General features: G+C 46.3%; 1 long non-coding RNA gene across 1 annotated transcript; it reads left to right on the forward strand.

Annotated features, from left to right (window-relative positions):
• Window positions 1-494: 494 nt before the first annotated feature.
• On the forward strand, window positions 495-2075 carry LOC307207569. Its single transcript, XR_013834729.1, has 2 exons — window positions 495-643; window positions 1806-2075. It is a non-coding gene; the product is annotated as an uncharacterized lncRNA (long non-coding RNA).
• Window positions 2076-24482: the final 22407 nt, after the last annotated feature.

The raw sequence follows: 24482 nt of genomic DNA on the forward strand, positions 1-24482 counted from the left end.
CTAGTGACATCTCCCAAGTAGGGCAGGACTGAAACCCTGGAGAGCTGCTGCCAGCCAGTTTGAACAATACCAAGCTGACATCACAGTTTGAGAAGTATATTCACAAGCTGGAATGTGTGCAGCCAAGATGATAAAGGGTCTGGAAACCAGGCCTTGAGGAATGGTAGAAATATTTGGGCATGTTTAGCAAGAGAAGAGAAGAAGAGTTTGGATTTGATATCCCACTTTATCACTGCCCTAAGGAGTCTCAAAGTGGCTAACATTCTCCTTTCCCTTCCTCCCCCACAACAAACACTCTGTGAGGTGAGTGAGGCTGAGAGACTTCAGAGAAGTGTGACTGGCCCAAGGTCACCCAGCAGCTGCAGGTGCAGGAGCGGGGAAGCAAACCCAGTTCACCAGATTACGAGTCTACCGCTCTTAACCACTACACCACACTGGCTCTGTCCTGGCTTCTAATTTGATCCTGAAATGTCCCTATTTTCCACTACACCACACTGAAGGCTTAGAGGTGCCTTCATAACCATCTTCAAGTAACTGAAGGGCTCCCACATGGAAGATGGAGCAAGCTTGTTTTCTGCTGCTCCAGATGGTAGGACCCAAACCAATGGGTTCAAATGACAGGAACGGAGATTCTGACTAAACTGTAAGTGCCTTTTGACTGTTGAACGGGCTCCCTCAGAAAGTGGCAGGCTCTGCTTCATTGGCGGGGCTATTTGCATGTTCTTTTTCTTACTTTTAATGTATTTTTTGCTTTTTATTATCTTGTATTTTTATGTTTTGACCCATCCTGCAATCTATGGATGAAGGGCAGTATACAAATTTGATAAATAATAAAATAAAAGTAAGTGGAGGTTGGATAGCCATCTGTCATGGATTTTTTATCTATGATTCCCGCATCGCAGGAGGGTTGGACAGGATGACCCTTGAGGTCCTTTCCCACTCTACAATTCTATGATTTTATGTGTCAGGGAATCAGTGCAGATAGAATAGCAGTCTGAGCCGATACACAACACCTCCCTGTTCCCCGGATACAAACTACCACAAGCGGCTCCGCCTTGAACTGCTCCCCATCACTGCACTTCTCCTGTAAGGCACGTCCTCGGGGAACCGTAGATTGAATCCAGCGCTCTCTATTCATAGGAGCTTGGAGATTCTCCATACAGGGCCTCTGTGGCAGATGAGCGAGGGGTTGCTTGCCACACAGATTGTTGCAATTGGATTCCCCTGGTGGTGGGTCAGTAATTTTGAAGAACTCTGCTCTGACACATCGCAGGGAAGTGGTAAGGTCTCCCAGCACAGCCTCTCCTGGCTCAAAGGCCAGCTTTCACGTAGGACCGTTCTGTTTTGTTTTAGAGGAAGGTGGCAACGATCTCTCTTCCTCGCACCAGCTCACCATTTGTCTGACTACAGACATCAAAACATTTAAACAGAAGGCTGGTCTGCTCCAAGAAGAGACCAGGCAGCATTCGTTTCACCAAGACTTGATGTGGGATCAAACCTTCTCAAAAAATTTGCCATGATAGGTCCTGCCATGTTTCCATTGAAAATACCATAATGCTAGAAAAATGCAACCTGTGTTGCTGTTAGAAGTAGTACGATTCATGCAACATGTTGGCAACTAATATACACACAATAATTACCAAAATAATTATGCATTCTTTATTAATCTTCTGAGAAAAATACACAAACTTATGCAAAGCCACAGAGACTTGCGAACTACCCAACCTGAGATGAACTTAAATTGTCTGATTTCAATGGATTTTTCAAGTGCTTAACTCAGTCTTTTGTTTTCTTTATCTTTTTAGGTAAGTTCATTAAGATACCAACAAAAGATAAGTTCAATGTTGTTCACAATACCGAGAGATCCTAGTGAAGTTGTAGATGGATGTTAATAAAGTTGTTTCGCCCTGGCAGTCCAAGTAATCAAGATCTTAAGCCAAGAAATAGTATTCTCTATGAAATTGAATATCAATATACATCTCAAGGCTTTGAGATTAGACCACTGAAGAAGCCCGGAAAACTACCTTGGGAGTGTGCTACCTGCAATCCCCAGTAAAAGGACCCCATTGGGCAAACAGCAGCCTCTTGCTTACTTTTCTGTATATTAGTCGCCAACATGTTGCATGAATTGTACTCCATGTTTCCATTGAAAGCATGGAAGTAGCCCTGTGGTTTTAATTTCCAGAGTGGACAACTGTGCTGGTCTGTTGCAATGCAGAGAAGCTTGAAAATTACTATGTTCATTTACTCTTTCTTGGGAAAAGTTTTGGTTAGTTCAATAGCAGGGTATCTACTCTGCATGCAGGAGGTCTCAGGCTCAACCTGTAGGTTCTCCTGGTAGGGCAGGGAATATCCCCTACTCTAAACCCCCTAGAAATCTGCTGTTAGTCCATGTAGGACCGCTAGTCTGACTCTGCAGTATACAGTAGCTTCCCATGTTTTTGTTTAAATTGGCCTTAAATTCAGAACAAAGAGAACTGGAATCTTACTTCATTCATAGGGGAAGGGTTGTCACTCCTTGGCAGAGTGCCGCCTGCCTTGCATGTGGAATGTGAACTCTTTATTAGTTGCCGGGTCTTTATGTCCTGCACAGCCAGAAACATGCCAAAGTACAGTTTTCACATTTTGCACTTGCCATTTGAGGAGAGGATACTTTAATACCCACCTTCAGTTATTGTGTGGTAGCATTTGCAGAAATACTAGGTAGTACCTGATCTTAGACGAACCCGTGTCAGGAAAGAAGCCTCCTGGTTGCTAGGGGAAAAGGGCAAACTGCAGAGGTTCCAAAGACTACTAGAAAATAAGACAGAAGCAATACTGAAGAGGAGGAGAGAAAAAAGCACTTTAGAACTCCTGGATTCCTATTGCCTGATGTGCAAATTACTCACTTATTAATCACAGCTCATTGGCGAATAACTGTGACACATGGAAGCAGGTCGGTTCATTTCACAAAAGTCACTTAGGAGCATAGTGTTGGTTTTTTGTTCTGTATTTGGTTTAAAAGTATAAAATAAAATAAATGTAAAAAATAAAATAAAATAAAATAAAAAGGAGTGTTACCTGGATTCCTAGATCCAGTTTTAGGGCAAGTACTCTTTGGTGAGAGAGCCCCAGCCGAGATTTAAAATCGCAAAATATGCAGCAAAGTAAAATGCAGAAATATAGGCTGTTATACCTTTAAAATATCCATTTCTAAGTTGCTTACAAAGTTCCCCTCTTCCCTTAGCATAGAAGGAGACCACACATTTGGTTTAAAATGGTTTACTTAAACTTCAAAGGTCATGTGCTTTTCCATGCAGAAGCAAGAAAAGTCAAGCAGTATAACTTTGGTTTTTCCAAAATGATAAAATCAGAGGTGCCGACTTGCCCCCCACATTGCAGAGGTGCATCATGTGATGCGTTATGTTACATGTCATGTGATTTGTCTCCTCCACACCTAGCACATGAGCTGGAATATGTGTGTGTTCTGCTGCTGTGATGCTGGCACTTGTGTGTTGGGTGGGGAATGGAGAACATGCAGCTGGGCTCCGCGTTTGGTCTCCTCCCCGTGTGACATTGGGCAGGGAGGAGGAGGCATAGCAGGCCACAGGATTTGGGGAGAGCCCAGCCCCCACCCTGAAAAATGGGGGGGGGGGGAGGCTGAAGACCCCTCAGTCCCCACCACTTGGCACGCCTGGATAAAATGTTTCTAAATTATTTGTATAGAACCACAAAGATGGCTTGCTTAAGCCACATGGTGTAACCTTGGAGCATGCAGCTTAGACCTCACATGGTACAAGTGAAAGAGAAAGGTTTGGTAACCCTTCCTCCCAAGGTAAGAGGCAGAGACCTAGCAAATTCCGTCAGGACAGCTTACTCTATGGTATTAACCCCTTCGTGCATTAGAGTGAAGCATATTGGTTATATAAAGCTGGATATCCTACCAATACTGGCACATTCTGAATCATCATTGAATTGTAGAATTGGAAGTAACCCCAAAGATAATCTAGTCCAACTCTCTGCAATGCAGGAATCACAACTAAAGAATCCCTGACAGGTGGTCATCCAACCTCTGCTTAAAAACCTCCAACGGAGAGCCCACCACTTTCTGATGGAGTCCATTGTCAAACACCTCTTACCATCAGAATCCATTGGTTTAGGTCCTGCCCTCTGGAGCAGCAGAAAACAAGTTTGCTCCCTCTTCCATGCGACCTTCATTTATTTGAAGATGACTGCCATATCACCTTTTGGTCTTCTCTTCTGCAGGCTAAATATACCCAGCTCCTTCAACCATTCCTCACAAGGCTTGATTCCAGTCCCTTTATCATCTTAGTCGTCCTCCTCTGCACATCTTCCAGCCTATCAGAACTGGACACAGGACTCTAACTGTAGTCTGACCAAGGCAGAATAGAGCAGTACTATGACTTCCCTTGAGATGCTTCCTAGTTTTCTTTTTTTGGGGGGAGGGGGTGGGTGGGTTTAAGAGACTTGCTTAAAAAAGAAAGAAAAACCTTCTGCCTGGGCACACAAATTGGATGCCTTAATGGGTGCAGGGTTGGTGACCCCTGAATAAACCTTCTAAATAAAAAAATAAATATATATAGTAAGAATCCTGGGATAAGACTCATCCATGTGTTCTTGTTGATCATCAAATTTCTTGGTAAAACTGACATGAAGAATTAAAAGCCAGTCATAAACCCCACAAAACCTAACTCTCAAACCATATTAATTTATACAGCAAACAGAGAGAGCTGAGTCCAACTAAATTCTACACAGAGTAGATCCATTGACTTAATGACAACTCTCAGAGCGGCTTAACAATCAATCCCAGGAAACTCTGAGGGGAATGAAGTGTGGGGTGGGTGGGTGTCCCCTAACAACTTTCAGCATCCTTGACAAACCACACTTCCCAGGATTCTTTGGGGGAAGCCACAATTATTTAAAATGGTAGAAAAACTGCTTTAAATGTATACTACAGATGAGGCAATGATGGCCACCAACTTGGATGGTTTTAAAAGAGAATTAGACAAATTTGTGGAGGAGAGGGCTATTCATGGCAACTAGCTACAAGGGCTATGCTCTGCCTACACCATGGAAGCAATTAATAATTCTGAATACCAGTTACTGGAAACTTTGGGATTGGGTCCTTCCTGTGGGCTTCTCATTGGGGCACCTGGTTGGCCACTATGAGAAGAGAATGCTGAACTAGATGGGCCACTGGACTAATCCAGCTGGCCTCATCTCACGTTCCTAATAAAACAGATGATTGGAGTGGGCAAAATCTTGTGTGACACCTTGTGGCCTAGCCACAACCTGTCTGTTATCCTTAGAATACCCACAGTGCTCTTCTCTGATGAAACCAAAGACACTGGCAGCACCTTTACAGTCAAAGCAATGCTGTTGGTCTTTGCTGGGAGAGCATTGGCTCAGTGTGAAGGCACAAACAATCTTGGCACATGATTTGCTAATGCTCCACTCCTAGGTCCTGGAGAACAAGAGCAAGAATGGAGGGAGGGTTGGTGGGGGAACCCTCTCCACCCCACAGCCTGCCTCACCTTTTCATATTCTAATGGCCCTCCGCATGCGCCCCCCCCCCCATCCTTGATTTGTGAGCTCTCTCTGAGACTCCTGCTGGGAAATCTCTCCATCAGGGGCACACGCCATCCCTCAGTAAATTACACTGAGATATAATGAAGGAGGAGAAATCAGTGACTTGGTGACGGGGACTCCCTGGGGGACCTTAATTCAAATATTTGCAGAGCTGCTTTCATGGAGGGGGGCATAAGGGGGGAAGAGGGGGGTGCCTCCTTGCAGGCCTTTTCAGGTGCTCAGCAGAGGGGAAAAACAGAGGGCATGATGAGGGGATGGAGAGACATCACAACCCCACAGCAGTGCTTGGGGTACCAACTCCCCCTTGAATCTGGTCTGACGCTCTAGCCCAGGGTGGTCCAACTTATACCAAGTGGGCCGCAAGAGTACTTTGACATGCAATCTGCGGACCACACATTGCCTTGTGGTAGCACAGGGGAGCAAGGCTAAAATTTAAAGCCTCGCCAGCCCTCACACTGCCTTCCCAAAACTAACTAAGCAAGGCACTGGGCTTGGGGAAGGGTCCCAGAGCACTCCCACTTTCTTCCCAAAGTTGGGAAAGTGCTCACTAGGTTTTAGGAAGGAGGAAGGAAGACACCAGGACCCTGTCTGAGCCCACATGCATCCTCCCCACAGCCCAGTGCTTTGCTTATCTGGCTTGGGGAAGGCAGCATGAGGGCTGCAGAGGGGCATCAAATGTTGCCAAGTGCCACCAAGAAAGGCCTTGTTGGTCACATGTGGCCCTTGGGCTGCATGTTGCAACACCCTGCTCTAGCCATTACACCACACTGTTCCTTGAGTCCCTGTCAGGGAAAATGGTGGGGTATAAATATAGTAGTAGTAATAGATAAGCTAGCTTACTATATGGACTTTAAAAAAGAAGAAGAAACTTGCAGGAAAGGTTTGAAATACACGATCTATGCATGGGTGCAGTCTGGTGGCTCAGTGTGTAATAGTTCATCTGGCACCTACAAAGAAAAAAAATTAAAATGCCCCAAAAGTGTTAGGAACTTCTGTTTTCTCAAACAACAAAAGCTGAGACAATCAGGCTGCCATGTTTCAAACTAGATCTCCAATCCTGCTTGGTGCAGGGATTTTTAAAAGGATGCTAATGATGCAACAGTTCCATGCTTGCAAAGTCTTTCTCTCTCCCTCTCTCTCCTGATTTCGTGTCTGTTTTGTCTTCAGCATCCCCCTTCTCCTGAAACCACGCCAGGGATAGCATCTGAATGCAGCTTTGTGAAACCGCCGGAGCCTGGGGCTCAGGTGCCCTGTGCTTTGGGTGCAGCTGCTTGTGGTAACACTGCATTGGGCAAGACGTGCTGTTGCCATGCCGATGGGGGCACTGCCGTGCATCTGCTGCTCACCAGCACAAGGGCCTGGGCAGGCATTGGCAGCAGGGGGTGGGATACATATATCCAGCAGGCACTTTGGGTAGGAGGTGAGGGGTTGTTTGCAGCTACAAGGGCAGACAGTGTGAATTCTTTGGGGATGGGCTTCTAAAGGGACCCTGAAAAGACAGGAAGACAAAAGTAACAAGGAGGAAGACAAATGCACATTCATACCAGACGCGGGTGGCACTGTGGGTTAAACCACAGACCCTAGGACTTGCCGATCAGAAGGCTGGCGGTTCGAATCCCCGTGACGGGGTGAGCTCCCGTTGCTCGGTCCCTGCTCCTGCCAACCTAGCAGTTTGAAAGCATGTCAAAGTGCAAGTAGATAAATAGGTACCGCTCCGGCGGGAAGCTAAACGGCGTTTCCGTGTGCTGCTCTGGTTTGCCAGAAGTGGCTTAGTCATGCTGGCCACATGACCCGGAAGCTGTACGCCGGGTCCCTCGGCCAATAAAGCAAGATGAGCACCGCATGACTGGACCTAATGGTCAGGGGTTCCTTTACCTTTACCTTTACCTTTTACCAAACATTTAAAGCAGTATCATACCATTTTAAAAAGCACAGCTACTCACCCCACCCCACCCCAAAAGTCTAGAAGCTGTGGTGTTAAGAGTCCTGAGACTTTTTGGGAGACCCCAGTTCCCCTTCCAGGGCTCCAATTCCCAGAGTGAGGGAGGACAATAGTTCAGTGGCAGGGTGCCTGCCTTGCACTCAGAAGAAGAAGAAGAGTTTGGATTTGATATCCTGCTTTATCACTATCCTAAGGAGTCTCAAAGTGGCTGACATTCTCCTTTCCCTTCCTCCCCCACAACAAACACTCTGTGAGGTGAGTGGGGCTGAGAGACTTCAGAGAAGTGTGACTGGCCCAAGGTCACCCAGCAGCTGCATGTGGAGGAGCGGAGACGTGAACCCGGTTCCCCAGATTACGAGTCCATCGCTCTTAACCACTACACCACACTGGCTCTCAGAAGGTCCGAGGTTCAATCCCTGGCATCTCCAGGTAGAATTGGGAGAGGCTTCCTGCCTGAAATCCTAGAGAGTCGCTGCCAGTCAGCATAGACAGTACTGGGCTAGATTGACCAATGGTCTTATTTGGTATAAGGCAGCTACCTGCATTCCTATTCAATCCCTTTTCCCAGAGAACACTGGGAATTAGCAAAATAAGGGGTCTCCCATCAAGTCTCAGCACCTTTAGCAAACTACAGCTCCCAGGATTCTTTGGAGGAAGCTATTACTGTCCCAGTACTTTAAATGGATGGTGTTAATGTGGCCTCTTTTTCATAAGGGACTGTACCAACCCCACTTTGTATTCTTATGGAGAATACAATACATGGTAATTTGGGGTCTGATACATCACTTTGGAGCAGCCCTGATCCAACACGGGATGATCTGGGGCTGAGCCAACCTGATATGGGTCCCAAATTGACCTGGAGGCATTGTAAAGTCAGGTAGATGGAGGGAAAAAATGGCTGCCTTAGGCTACCTTAGGCTGCCTGCATGTCTTCTTCCCAGTCATCCTTCTCTGGCAGTTGGCCCCTTTTTGTCAACCCTGGATTGATCCAGTTCAACCCAACCCAACTAGGGGAAATCCAGGGCTGCTTTAACACTAGTCAGCAGATTCCCAGCTTGGCCTGAATTGATTTAAGATCAGGGATTCATGCACAGAACTATCAATGAGCTCCATGGTAGCAGGTGCATGCAGAGCTTGCCTGAGGTCTGGTGTGGGAGTCTTGTCCATGAGATGTGCCATCATGGTGGAGGTGCCTAATATGATCTCACGCTACACCCTAGTACTGTCAAGGTCCAAGGAATCCTATCCCTCCCACGGTGGCAGCCAAAAAAAAGCAGATAAACGGAAAAAATCCTTACCATGTAATTTATTCAGTATTCAGAGAGAGGGAGACAAAGGAATGTGGTTCTTATTTCAATGATGACATTGCTCCAAGTAAAGCCCAACCCCCTCCATCTGTCTTATCCTACGTCATCCCTGTGCTGTCTGATCTGGGCTTTCTGCCTCTGAGCTTTCTGTTCTACTACCCTTAATGCACAACTAGTCCTGGGAGTGGGGGGCTCAGGAATGCTCTCCAAAGACACTGAGTCTGTCAGCTGCCTCTTCCCCGGTTGTTTCTTCTTCCTGCTGTTCCTCTTCCAATATTTCCCAGCTTTTCCCCTCTGTGGTCTCTGAACTATGTCCTTCTGCAAACCACTGTTCTAAATCTATACTGTCCTCCTGTTCTTGGGAAGGTTCAGGAGAAGGTGGGGCAGCCCCCACCTTTCCTCCTCAGTCCAGCCTTTGACAAGTACTCAGTAATGCAGGTCCCGATTTTACTACCCAAGCCTTACAATGCATACGGACAGGAATAATGTTTTGCCCATGGCCGTTTCGCCTATTAAGTCACCCTGCAGCTAGGAGGCATGGGGCATTTTAGAGGTCCCTGGTGGGGTCCCAAACTAGGGTTGCCATATTTTGAAGAGCAAAAAAGAGGACACATTTGGTGACTTCTACTTTAAACTATGGATCACTATTATGACTTTACCCATGAAAAAGAGGGTGTGTCCTAGAAAAAGAGCACATATGGCAACCCCTTCCCCCAAGCCAAGGCTGGGGGTAAGTGTACTTGGCTCCCCTCCACCTCTGCACTGGTCTGCATAGCAGAGTGGAAATTAGAAGGGATGCTGGAGGATTTTTTAGTGGGGGGGGGAAGGATGCTGCTCACTTGATCCATAGCCCCAATTATATTTTTACCAATACATGCATTTTTTATGGACATTTTACCATTTTGTACATATGCATTGGCTGGAGAAGCTCACTGCAAAATTTGGGAATGTGACTGTGTGGGAGGATGGTTAGGTTTTGGTTCCTGCAAACTCGATGAAACTGAATCAATGGGGATGGAGATGAGGAAGGGGAGAGAAATTCGATTCACTTCACATTTAAATGCAAACTTTCCTGATCCTCACTTTTCAGAACAAATACATGAACTGAAACACAGCCTCCCTTAGAATATTCACACCCCTCCAAATTTTGCCACACACTTCTCCAGCTCAGTAAAGTGTGCAAAAATTATCTTCTGGGGCAAAATTTGCCGAGAAATGCATATATTTGTGAAAATAACATACAGAAATGTGTTAAGTAATTAGGGGAGATTGCTTTGCCAAAACGTGTGCTTTAGACAATATTATATAAATCTTTGGAAGATTCAGGACAGATAAAAAAGGAAGTCCTCCATACAGCACATAGTTACACTATGGAACTTCCTCCCACAGGATGCAGAGATGGCCACCAAGCTTGAAGGCTTTAAAAGAGGATTAGATAAATTCATGGCTATCAATGGTTACAAAGCTGTGATGCCTTCACAGTTGGAGGAAGTAATGCATCTGAATGTCAGTTGCTGGAAACTGCAGGAGGGGAGAGAGCTCTTGTGCTCAGGTCCTGCTTGCAAGTTTCTCATAATGGGCATCTGGTTGAAGAGGAGGCTGGAGTAGATGGGCCATTGGCCTGATCCAGAAGGTTCTTCTTTAGTTCTTATATAGCAAATGTGTGAATTAGGAGAAATTTGCACTAAAACGCTGATGAATTTTCATGAGGACTTTTCTTTAAATTGCAAACTGATGTGAAAATGTTGGGAACTAAACTTAAGATTGGAAAGAATGAGAAATTGAGATAAACTGAAATGGAGATATGTAGATATAGATGATATAGACAGGTGGCGCGGGGCGCCAGGGAAGAGGTGGAGGCTGGACGCGGTGCCTCCCGGCATCAGCTCGCTACCGTGGCCCACCTCCGCTATGCTGTGCCAAAGCAGTGCCATGCCCGGAGCCTCTGCCTGCTGTGGCCACTGTGGCATAGGTGCCAGGGAAGAGGAGGAGGCTGTGTGCGGCGCTTCCTGGCATCAGCTCACCGCTCTCACCCGCCTCGCTGAAGCAGCACCACGCCCAGAGCCTCCGCCTCTTCCCCGCTGGAGGAGCCTCCCTCCAGCCACTGCCCACCTCCTCCAACCCCACAAAGCTGCTAGCAGCTCAGTAAAAAGGTTGGCAACTCTGGGAAACAGCGGGAGAGCGCCAGCGGGATCTTTGCACCACAGTGCCGGATATACTTAAGACGGCCCTGTAGATATCGATATCGATATCGATCCTGAAGCTGAGGCTCCAGTACTTTGGCCACCTCATGAGAAGAGAAGACTCCCTGGAAAAGACCCTGATGCTGGGAAAGATTGAAGGCACAAGGAGAAGGGGACAACAGAGGACGAGATGCTTGGACAGTGTTCTCAAAGAAGAAGAAGAAGAAGAGGAGGAGTAGTAGTTTGGATTTGATATCCCACTTTATCACTACCCGAAGGTGTCTCAAAGCGGCTAACATTCTCCTTTCCCTACCTCCCTCACAACAAACACTCTGTGAGGTGAGTGGGGCTGAGAGACTTCAGAGAAGTGTGACTGGCCCAAGGTCACCCAGCAGCTGCATGTGGAGGAGCGGCGACGCGAACCCAGTTCACCAGATTACGAGTCTACCGCTCTTAACCACTACACCACACTGGCTCGAGGCTACAAACACGAGTTTGACCAAACTGCGGGAGGTAGTGGAAGACAGGAGTGCCTGACGTGCTCTGGGTCACGAAGAGTCAGACACGACTAAACAACTGAACAACAACAACAACAGATATAGATATAGATATGGCCATTCCTAGTTATGGATGTGGAGAGACAATATCAGTTCCCCTTGCAGTAGAAGCTTCCAAATTCTCCCATGACTCGAATTAAAATCCGAGCTGGAGAAGATTCACTGGGCTTTTTCCTATGTTGAAGGGCTGTCATAGCCATAGCTGCCACCATGGGGCACTGCTCCTGGTTTTGCAAGGCCAGTTCTCCAACCAAGTAACGTGTACCAAAGTGCATAGATTGAGGTAAAGTGTGCATGGAAATGTATATCTTAGTGAAAAGGATATACAAAAACACATTCTGTTACAGAAACCAATGTGCAAAAATGTGAAGAACACGGGGAAATGGCTTATAAAGTGCATGTATATTAAGAGAAAATTCACACTAAAATGCTAATTAATTTTCATGAGGACTTTTAAAAAAGAGTTTTTTGAACTTTTTTTAAAAAAGAGACTGCAGACTGATGCAGAAGAGTCGAGGGCTGAATTGAGACTGGAAAAATGAGAACCATGGAAATATGTTCAGAAGACAACAGCTTTGGAGGGGCCAGGGAGTGCCTAAGGTGAAGTTGGGGTGGGGGTCAGGCTGCAGACTTAGTCAAGAAGTGGCTCCCAAACTCCTTTTTTTAAAAGATTAAATAGTTGTGGGGTGCTAGAGTTCAGCAACACCTGGAGTGCCAGGTTCCCTCTCCTTGATGTAAGAAGAAGCATCTTCCTCTCAGGAGAGAATGCCTCTTCCAAATGGAGAAATTCTCCCATTTCTCAGAGTGCTTATTCTTCTATATATTCTTCGATATACAGTGGTACCTCTGGTTACATACTTAATTCGTTACGGAGGTCCGTTCTTAACCTGAAACTGTTCTTAACCTGAAGCACCACTTTAGCTAATGGGGCCTCCTGCTGCCGCTGCGCTACCGCCACCCAATTTCTGTTCTCATCCTGAAGCAAAGTTCTTAACCCGAGGTAATATTTCTGGGTTAGCAGAGTCTGTAACCTGAAGTGTCTGCAACCTGAAGCGTATGTAACCCGAGGTACCACTGTAGAGGAATTATCCAGTCTCTTGCATACAGTGGAAGAATGTTGCTTCTTATATGAGTGTGTTGCATGCCCACACACACACTGATGCACAAATCCACACACACAAATGCACACATATAACCACACACTCTCGGACAGCATCACACACTCATGCATGGCATATTCACAAATGTACATAGAGACACATGCTCACATATGCACCCACACTCACACCTGCTCCCACACCCATTGACAAACACAAACACGGGTACTCACACGCGTTCACTGGCAGGCAAATGCACCCGCACACGTACAAACTGGTATGTACCCTCACATACCCGCTAAGTTGAGCCACTCACCCCAAATCATCTATGTAGATGCAAAAGGGCTTGCGGGGTGTGTGTGTGTGTATCTATATATCTCTACAGGCTCTGCAGTGGCTGTTAGGGAGGCTGAAAAACAGATTCAGCCGAGGAGGCAGGCGGTGGAGGGAAGGGGGGACATGGAAAGGGAGAGGGAGGGGGGAGAGAGCGAGAGAGCAAGAGAGAGAATGACAGACTGTAATCCCCCTTGAGTGCCTAGCCTCATGAATATTAATAAGGTGGTAATTAAAATGCAGGGACACAGCAAGACGGATGCGAGGGCTCCTTTCAGAGCGCTGGGAATGGGGCGGGCGGTGAGGGAGGGGCTGCTTGCAGAACACAACTCTTTCCAGGCAGGGTTTGTATTTATTTCTATTTTTTTTATTCTCTTCTCTTGATGAGCGAAAAGAGAGAGAAGAAAACAGAGCCTTCAACTTTCATCAGTTTGGAAGGGAGGGTTCTGCTCGCTCTCCCCCCCCTTCCCCCTTTGCACAACCTTTTTTTCCCCCCCTGACACGACATCTCTTTAATTGTCGATTCCCCCCTCTCTACTCCCCCAGAACTCAGCCATAAACCAGGATATAACGAACTTAACCCCCCTCCTTCCAGTGCGTGGCGATGGTGCAACTGTGGCTCCATGTCAGGGCTATAGTTGGGCTGTGGGAGAGTTGTGCTTTCCACCGCCAAGTGCCATCAGCTGGCTTTTGTTTTCCTGGCCTTGGGTGGGCTAAGGTGGCAAGTCAGCTCCGCTGGCTGAGTTGCAGGGGCACAACAGCTCTCTTCCCTACTACCCCTTACCCATTAAGCCACCTTCTGCTCCTAAACCAGGTAGCAAAACTCATCATTTATCCACATGGTGGTGGCAACAGAATTTTCAGCACAGTCAAATAAGCGGGTAGCGAATACTCAGCTGAATATTGCACAGAGTGGTGCCGAACGGCACCCGGAGCGCATCAACCCCAGCCGAGCAAGACAGCCCTTCTATATAATTTTTATCATTTGCCATTGTGGCGGCTTTCAGACCTTGTGGGGCTCCAACTCCCTACAGCCCCACAACAGACATAGCAAGATAGGGGCGCAGGGAGTTGCAATCCAGCAGCGTCGTGTGAGGCAGGCATTGACAACCTCTGCAATACAGTGGACGCTCAGGTTGCAAACGTGATCTGTGCGGGATGCATGTTCGCAACCTGCAGTGGTGCATCTGCGCACACGCAGTTTGAGATTTGGTGCTTCTGCGCATACACGACTGCCAAAACCTGGAAGTAACCCGTTCCGGTACTTCCAGGTTTCAGCAGTCCGTAACCCAAAAAAACGCAACCTGAAGCATATGTAACCCGAGGTATGACTACTGGGTTGGATCTCTAACCTGGGAGAGAGAAGGGTTTGAATCTCTGTTCAGCCCCAAACCTGGTTGGGCAGGGAAACTAGGGCTGGCCACTCTTTCTCATGACCTGGCCAGCCTTGGATGGAGGTACGGGAGGGGAGAGAGGGGAAATGGAATGTTTATTTATTTATTAAATTCCTATCCCCACCCAAAGGAGACCAGGGTTTCAAACACCAAAGTGGAATGTGTACAGCAGAGTGCAATCAAGATGATCAAGGGTCTGGAAACCAAGCCTTATGAGGAACAGTTGAAGGAGTTGGGTATGTTTAGCGTACCAAAAAAAAAAAAAAAAAAAAAAAAAAAAAGGGAGACTGAGAGGAGATACAATAGCCATCTTCAACTATCTGAAGGCTGTCACAAGGAAGAGGGTGAAAGCTTGTTTTCTCATGAGTCCAGAGGGTAGAACTCAAACCAATGGATTCAAATTGCAAGAAAGGAGATTCCGACTAAACACCAGGAAGAACTTTCTGATGGTAGGAGCTGTTTGACAGTAGAACGGACTCCTTCGGAAGGTGGTGGGCTCTCCTCCCTTGGAAGTTTATAAGCAGAGGTTGGATGGCCACCTGCCATGGGTGCTTCAGTTGAGATGCCTGCATTGCAAGGGATTGGGCTAGATGACCTCAGAGTCCCTTCCAAATTTACAAATCTATGATTCTGTGTCAAAACAATACAATGTTTTTTATTGTTATTAAAAACAATTTTTAAAACATATTGAGACAATTTAAAACGTATTATAATCATATTAAAATACACACACACCAGTCACAGACCCTCCTGGCTGGTTATTTCAAGATTGCCAGGGACAGTATCTTTTAGTGATCAAAATGCCAGGGTAGTGAGACATTTGGAGCATGATTTGGGGTGTAATCAATGTAAGCAAGTTGGAACTGCAAGCCTCTGTTGCAGCATAGAGTGTCTCTGTTCAGTGTGGTAGAACAGGGTGGATGAATCTGATATTTTTTGTTTGAAGTTTTGTTTGGAAGTTTTTTTCCATCTTAAGTTCAGTTCTCCACATTTCCACATCAATTTGCATTTTAAAAATAAAATCAAATCAGCGTCACAGCCCAAATTTCTCCTAATGCACAAATTTTTGCACAGCAATTTCCCTTAACATAATGCATCTTAGTATGTTATTTTCACTGGCATTTTATGCACATCTTAAAAGGTAAAGATAAAGGGACCCCTGACCATTAGGTCCAGTTGTGGCCGACTCTGGGGTTGTGGTGCTCATCTCACTTTATTGGCCGAGGGAGCCGGCGTACAGCTTCCGGGTCATGTGGCCAGCATGACTAAGCCGCTTCTGGCGAACCAGAGCAGCGCATGGAAACGCCGTTTACCTTCCCGCCAGAGTGGTATCTATTTATCTACTTGCACTTTGACATGCTTTCGAACTGCTAGGTTGGCAGGAGCAGGGACCGAGCAATGGGAGCTGACCCCGTCGCGGGGATTCGAACCGCCGACCTTCTGATCGGCAAGTCCTAGGCTCTGTGGTTTAACCCACAGCGCCACTCGTGTCCCTTTTGGCTTACTAGTAGCACACGTGAAAAGGATCTGGGGGGTCTTAGCAGACTAATGCTATTCTAGGTTTCATGAACAGCCATGAATAATTGTTTAATAGTAATAAGACATCCTCCACTTTTAAAAAAGTTTTATTCCTGTGCAATAACACCTTTCAGCTTTCTGACTTGTTCTCAGGAGCCCTTGAGAAGTCTCTAGAATTTATGTGGGTGCAGGATTTTGAGATGATTTGATGGTTGCTAGGTGACCAAGGGTGGTGTGTGACAAAATGAGGGGAACCTTGGGCCTCGGGGTAAATGTACCCCCTCCCCCGGCCTCTCTACCTGGCCTTCCCTTCCATTTTAGGGGTTTGAAAGTCTATCTTGCACTGGAAATTGGTTGCATAACTAGTACAAGAGAGACTTTACATGAGCCAGCATAGATTTAGGGCAGTGCAAGCAGTTCTGCCACACAGGGCACCAAATCGAGAAGATCAATAATTGAGAAGATCCATTTGTAGGTGCAAAATTTTGGGCTCACACAGGGTACCTGTGTATTACGAAAGATTACCAAAGTCCGCCTAGGCCTGGAGGCCATATAGTTGCAAAAATTGGAGAGTAGGGTGTGGTTCCTTTTTCACTTCTGTCAGGAGTTGCACAGAACTTCTGTCAAGCAGGCTACAGATAAAGCAGAACCAAGAGGCGAAGGGGCTGGGGGCTGGAAGGCAATTACTGTGGATTCAGCAGGCTTACATAAAGCAAAGAGGAAGTTGACTGCAGAGCTGGTTTCATCCGTGAGTCATTGCAGCCGCTCACATCCCCACACCCGTTGCTCAAGGCTTTGCAACTCTTTCAGCTGCTTTCCTTTTTCCCTACTGGAAAGAAAGAAAGAAAGAAAGAAAGAAAGAAAGCATCCCTTAGTCATCCTGAGCTTTGATTACGAAAAAGGTAGAACTGGATGCAGATGGTCTTTGCATCAAATGTGTTTTTGTGCGTGAACTAGCTTTTACGTGGAGTAGACCCATTGAAATGAATGGACCTGAATTAGTAGCTGCCATTCATTTCAGTGTGGGTTTATTCTGAGTAGGACTGACATGGGGTAACATTGGGGAAAGGCCCTGGCTCAGTGGTAATGCATATGCTTTGCATGCAGAATGTCCCAGGTTCAATCCAGATAGGGCTGAGAATGATTCCCTATGTGACCCCACAGAGAGCCGCTGCCAGTGGGTAGAGGGAATCCTGAGCTAGACAGACAAATGGCTGGATTTGGCATAAGGCGGCTTCCTTTGTTGCCAAATAATTCAGCACTTTATTCAGAAAGATGAGGACTAGAAGCTTAATTCATTTTAAGGCGGTGGGCTGTAGCTCAGAGGCAGAGCATTTGCTGGACATGCAGGTCTGAGGTTCAATTCCCAATGACATCTCCAGGTAGACTCCCTGTATGAAACCTTGGAGAGCCGCTGTCAGTCAGTGTGGGTAATACTGAGCTAGATAGATCAATTTCCTGACTTCACTTAAAGGCAGCTTTCTACATTCACATGTCCCTCACCAGGAACTCCAGCCCTTCACAGATGCAGCTCTGTGATGTCCACTACATCACACTGCCCTCTCTGCAAGTTAAATGTTGTTTGTTTTTATTTACACACACACACAGCCCTTGTGACATTCTTTTAAGTGAATATTGTTGCAGCCACCTACTAGGAATAACTCCTCATTTAGTGCTCTTGAACATAGAATCATAGAAGCATATCATTGTAGAGTTGGAAGGTCCCCCAAGGGTCATCTAGTCCAACCCCCTGCAATGCAGGAATATGTAGGTGCCCTATATGGGGACTGAACCTGTGAACTTGGTGTTATCAGCGCCAAGCACAAACCAACTGACTCACCTGTTTCTGCTTTCTAGCTTCCTTGAGTTGAACTTAGGGAGGAGCGCGTGAACTCAGAAACATTTGCATCTTGCACCGTTAATTTTGGAGCAGGCCCTTGTGGTGCTCTTTGAAGTTTCCCTCTTGCTTCTTAGAGGACACTGGTGGATAACGGCACAGGGCTGCACGCTCATGAAATGCAAACCAGATGTGAATCCATCAATATCCTCCATCCTTATTTGGCACCTACACTCGCACCTGAATAATCTCCCTCCCTTTACTCCTCACACCCCCTTCAACTATCCCTTGTAGTTCCCTCTCCCTTCACCCCACAGCTCATCCAAGCTCCTCCTTCCTCCCCCAGCCCCTTTACAAGGAGGGGAGAGGCACTTCACAGCACACCTGCTGTTCCTCAGGCTGCAGTTGGCATGAACTGCAGAGCATGACGACACCTTACATTTTTATGTATATAGAAAGATATAAAGTCCTGATAGAAATTCATCACCCTTTTAGTGTGCATTTCCACATGGAAATTTTTCCTTAACATGCACACTTTTGCAAAACATTTCCCCTAACAATTCTTTCTGGAAAGTTTATTTTAGTGAATATAGGCATTTTTTTGTTTTAATTCTATTGGAATTTAATTACTTTTTAATGATGATCTTCTATATGTTTTTGGCTCATTGTATTTATCTGTGTTGTTTTAATTTGTGCAAGCCGCCTTGAGTCCTTGCCTGGAAAAAAAGGTGGGATAGTCAACAACAAATACAAATAAAATTAATAATAATTTCCATGCATGCTTCACGCTCACGCACATTTTGGGGAGATTTGGAACCACATCATGCAAAATTCAGAGAAGTGAGGATTTTGGAGGAATCACATTTTGGGATGTTGATTGTTTTGGGAAGCACAGGTAGGCTAAACTTAAAATGCAGACCAAAAGATAATCGTCTCCCATCCCTGGACCACATTGACAGAGGCACACCTGAAGGAAACCTGCTGGGTCTGGAGCTGATGGGTCTTGTAATCCAAAGACACCAGGACGTGTGTTGGGTTGATTAAGGCCAAGCCAAGATGAAGGCAAGCATAGAGTCACTCCTGAAGGCTGACATGGTTGTTCTACTGAGATTAGTGGGAAGAGCATGCCCAAGGCTTTTTTCAGCCGGAACTCACTGGAACTCAGTTCCAGCACCTCTCAGGTGGGTACCATTGCTATTAAAAGAGAACAAGGGAGGTCCTCATGGTGAGTTACGGCCCCTCTTTTTCTATAAAAATAGCACTGGTCATGCCTGTGTCTGTGCTTGCTGTCTGAGCACTTCTTCAGGATTTCTCAACATCGCCAAGCCCTGATGACTCGTTCTTTCCCAACATCAATGAAGCCTAAAGAGTCTCCGTCGTGTGAGTCATCCTTCAAGCTGTTATCAGGACCACTGATGATGTCATACACCTGCACAAACTCATTCATGGTGAACAGGATGGCTTTGACGGCAACACTGCAAGCATATGTACACTGCTGGCTTAGTGGCAGTTTCTTTGTTTGATGTATTTGTTGTTCTACTTACGTATTGTTTAGTTTATAGCTGACGTTCTCCCTCCAAGCAGCTCAAGATGGCGTACACTGTTCTCCCCCACCTCATTTAATCCCCACAACAACCCTATGAGGTAGGCTAGGCTGACAGTGAATACAGTGGTACCTTGGTTCTCAAATGCCTTGGTACTCAAACTCTTTGGTTCTCAAACATCTTAAAACCCAGAAGTAAGTGTTCCGGTTTTCAAACATTTTTTCGGAAGCCAAACGTCTGATGCAGCTGTTAGCTATTGTTTCCTGGGCACCTGCACCAATTAGAAGCTTTGCCTTGGTTTTCAAACATTTCAAAAGTCAAACGGACTTCCAGAACAGATTAAGTTTGGCGATTTTGTTTTTGCTCTTTATTTTGCATTTTTGTTTTTGTGGCTTTTTCGGTTAATTTGTTTTTGTGACTGTGTGGAACCCAGTTCAGCTACTGATTGATTGATTGTGTGACTGTGGAAATGGATAAAAGCCCCCCATCCAAACAATGACTATCATCAGTGCAGGTAAGATTTTTTTTAATTTTAATTTTTATCATCTACAATACTGTCTTATTTATTTTATAGTACAGTACATTGATTATTGCTTTCATTTTATGGATCAATGGTCTTGTTAGATAGTAAAATTCATGTTAAATTGCTGTTTTAGGGGTTGTTTTTAAAAGCCTGGAACGGATTAATCTGTTTTGCATTACTTTATATAGGAAAATGCACCTTGGTTTTGGAACGCTTTGGTTTTGGAACGGACTTCTGGAGCGTATTAAGTTTGAGAACCAAGGTACCACTGTAACTGGGTCATGGTCACGCCCAGTGAGCTTCATGGATAAGTGTGGGGTGGGTATTTGAAAGCTGTTCTCTCCCAGGTCCTAGTCTGGCCCTCTAACCCCTATGCCACACTGCATAAAACCTTATATAAATATTATTTGTATATATCGCCCTTTCTCCAAGGAGTTCAGGATGGTGTACATGGACCTCTCCCTCTCACAAGAACCCTGTGAGGTAGGTTAGGCTGAGAGAAGACCAAGGTCACCCACCGAGCTTCCTGGCTGAGTGGGGACTAAATACTCAACTAACTGACCAATTGCATCACAGAAAACTTGGTCCGCCCCCCCATAAAGTCTACGCCCATACCCTGGGTGTTCTGCAGTAGTTTGATAAGAGCTTCTGACTCCCAGCTGTTTAAGGCGGGGGCGGGGGGGGCAGGGAAATGTTTTCAGCAGGAGGGTCACACTCCAACATAGGCAACCTTATGGGGGTCAGTTGCCTGTGTTAGGTGGGGCAATATAGATGGGCCTGTTGTACTTCTGTACTTCTGTTGTACTCCTATGCTCCAGACACACAAATGTCCAGTAGTTTACACACACACACACACACACACACACACACACACACACACACACACTCCATCCAAGTAAGCAAGATAAATTTTTATATCCTAGCCAGGCAAAAGCATTTGAGGGGGACATAGATTGTGGGTGGTGGGAGGCATGACCTGAGGAAAGTAGGAAAATTAAGGACATGAGAGGAGCCACGTCTGGATCAGGCCAATGTATAATTGTTTTTAAATGTTTTCCACATGTTCATTTTATTTTTAAGAGCACGTTTTACCACTTTGATGCTAGTCTCCCAGGGCTCCTTGGGGGAGGAAGAATGGGGAAGGAATTTATATCATCACCATCACCATCATCATAATCCATTATCTAGTCCAGCATCTTCTTTCCCTCCAGTGGCAATGCAGATACCCCACAAGGAGGACCTGAACACAACAGCACTATCCTACTATTTTTAAAAAATGTACAGTATATTTATACAGCGGTACCTCGGGTTACATACGCTACAGGTTACATACGCTTCAGGTTACAGACTCCGCTAACCCAGAAATAGTGCTTCAGGTTAAGAACTTTGCTTCAGGATGAGAACAGAAATCGTGTGGCGGTGGTGAAAGTGGTGCTTCAGGTTAAGTACAGTTTCAGGTTAAGAACAGACCTTCCAGAACGAATTAAGTACTTAACCTGAGGTACCACTGTATTTATATTTACATCTATATTCCACTTTTTCCTCCAGGGGGTGCAAGTTGGTGTACATGGATCTCCCCCATTAAATCCCCACAGCATCCCTGCGAAGTAAGTTAGGCTAAGCAGCAGTGACAAGCTCATCCTCCTTAGCCATTGTCCATGCTGGTTGGGGCTGATAGGAGCTGTAATTCAGCAACATCCCCTTCTTAACCTGAAACTGTTCTTACCCTGAGGTGCCACTTTAGCTAATGGGGCCTCCTGCTGCCACTGCCACTTGATTTTTGTTCTCATCCTGAAGCAAAGTTCTTAACCCGAGGTACTACTTCCGGGTTAGCAGAGTCTGTAACCTGAAGCGTCTGTAACCCGAGGTACCACTGTACTACTAGGGCATAGGCAGGGGATCCTGGTTCAAACCACACTCGGTCATGAAGCTCCATGGGTGACCGGTATCTGTCTCTCAGCCTACCTCTCAGGGTCATTGTATGGATAAAACGAGAGGTGGGGGAGAGGAGGGAGGTAGTGGTGGGGATAGAAATGCAACTGTCAATTAAGCAGATAAATGTACTAAGCAGATGCATAGGAAGTACTACACCACCACCCATAAAGAAAAATCTGGGACAAGCCCTGTTAAGGAGAGCCAGGGCTCCCTGTTCTTCTTGGTGCTGAAGTGGTTAAATCCCCTTCCAGTCGAACTGGCAAGCCAAAAAACGAGGCATTGCTAGATCTCAGTAGGAGGAGAGGAGGGGTGTCGAAGGAAGTTGGGAGGGACAGAAGGAGAGAGAGAGAGGAGGAGGAGGAGTTGTTGGGTTTGAAAACTGCAGAGATCTATTCTCAGGGGCTCTGGGGAAGGGGAGGGGGAAGAACCGGCTTCCCAGAAACTTGAGTTTATTTTTAACCCAGGGAAGCGGTTGCAGAGCGCGCGAGAGAAAAGGCTGGAAGGAAAAAAGTTGCTGGCACAGGAGAAGCTTTGCAGGGAGGAAAGAGAACTGCTGACCGGGCGCTGGGCTTGTGCTCTGGACGTTCAGCCTTTGGGACGTTGCCTGACATCAGTGAAGCATTTTGAGAAACAGCCGTCCTCCTCTCCTGCTCTCATGGCCAAGGGGTTTGAGCACAGGATTGAAAAGACGCTGTGTGAATGTAGGCTTTTGGTGCTTTCCATCTCCTCTCCCGAAATGCTGGTCCTTGAACTGGGTTTCACTAAGGATGTGCAGAGGGTCCCCCCCCCCACAAAAGGAAGTGAAGTTTGTTTGTTTTATCCAAAAAAGATCCTGAGGTCACAAGCACACCACACATTTAAAGTACATATATTCTTCCAAAGAATCCTGGGAACCGTGGTTCCCACAGAGCCACAGTTCCCAACACGCAGAATTAGGAACATAAGAACATGATGGATCAGGCCAATGGCCCATTTGGTCCCTCATCCTGTTCTCACAGTGACCAACCCTCAAGCACAAGAGCAGCTCTCCCCTCCTGTGGTTTCCAGCAGCTGGCATTCAGAAGCACTGCTGCCCCTCAACTGTGCAGGCAGAGAATAGCCATTATGGCTGGTAGCCATCGATAGCCCTCTCCTCCATAAATTAGTCCAAGTAGCTTTTTAAAAAAACAAACAAACAAACAAACATGCTTTTTAAAAGTCATCACCACCTCCTGTGGAAGTGAGTCCCAAAGTCCTTGACTTTTCCAAGGATTCATTGGTGAGGGAAGCAGGGTGCTTTAAAAGAGTTTTGAATATGCTTTAAAGGTATGGCCTGGATGCGACCCAAGGCAAAAGTAGCCCAGATGAAAGGTGAAAGGGATGTGTCCCTTGCCTGCCTGGAGATTCATTGGACATCCGAGGGAGTGACTTTGTAATCAGAATGAGTGGCTGGAAGGGCAAACTCTACCATTTTGGAATTGTGGGCGAAGGTTTCATCATTTTGCCCCTCCTTGCAAAAACCCTTACAAGTTAAGAAGAAATGGGGGCATGTCAAGAAGTTCAGGATAGGTGGCACCAAGTGGGTGTCAAGAGTATTGACTGCAGGCTGCACACTGCCTTGTTGCTTGCTGCAGGGGCGGAGGAGCGAGGCCAACATTTGACATCCCCCAGCCCTTGCGCTGCCAGGCACCAGGCTTTGGGAAGGAAGCATGAGGCTCTGGCCAGGTCCTAGAGCCCTTCTACCTCCTTCCCAAAGCTGTGGAAGTGCTGGCTAGGCTTTGGAAAGGAGGTGGGAGGATTTTACGATCCTATCAGAACCCTGAACCTTTGCCCCCTCATCTCACTATTGTTTGGGTTTTCCATTGGTCATCTAGTTGGCCATGGTGAGAACAGGATGCTGGTCTTAATTGGTCCATTTGGCCTGACCTAGCAGGGCTCTTTAGGGCTTTGTGTTCTACTTTCATTGCTGGGTGTTTGATACCAGCTGCTGGGAGTCACAAGTGGGGAGAGTGCTGCAGTTGCACTCACATCCTGCTTGCAGGCTTCTCACTGGGGCATCTGGGTGGCTGTAGTGAGAACAGGATGCTGGACTAGATGGTCTGATCCAGCAGGGCTCTTCTAATATTCTTATTTATTGTCTATCTCTCTCCACCCCCACACTGGTTCATGGATTGCTTTAAAAACATAGAATTGTAGAGTTGGAAGGAATCCTAAGGGTCATCCAGTCCAAACCCCTGTAATGTAGGAATCTCAGCTAAAGCACCCATGATAGATAGCTATCCAGTCTTTGCTTTAAAACCTTGAAGGAAGGAGAATCCAACACTATTACACTGTCAAACAGCTCTTACCCTCAGAAAGTTCTTCCTGGTGTTGTCAGAATCTCCTTTCTTGTAACTTGAAGCCATTGGTTTGGAACCAACCCTCTGGAGCAGGAGAAAACAAGCTTGCTCCATCTTCCATGTGACAGATCTTTATAGATATTTGAAGATGGCTATTATATTTCCTCTCAGTATTTTCTTTTTGAGGCTAAACGCACCCAGCTCCCTCAGCCATTCCTCATAAGGCTTGATTTCTAGACCCTTGATAATCTTGGTCACATCCTCTGCGCACCTTTCATCTTGTCTATATCTGTCTTAAACTGTGGCACCCAGAACTGGACACAGCACTCCAGGTTTGGTCTGAGCAAGGCAGACTAGTATGGAACTACTCCTTGATCTGGACATGATACTTCTGCTGATGCAGTC

The sequence above is a fragment of the Podarcis cretensis genome (assembly GCF_951804945.1).
Source record: "Podarcis cretensis genome assembly, chromosome: Z".
In the NCBI taxonomy this organism is placed as follows: domain Eukaryota; kingdom Metazoa; phylum Chordata; class Lepidosauria; order Squamata; family Lacertidae; genus Podarcis; species Podarcis cretensis.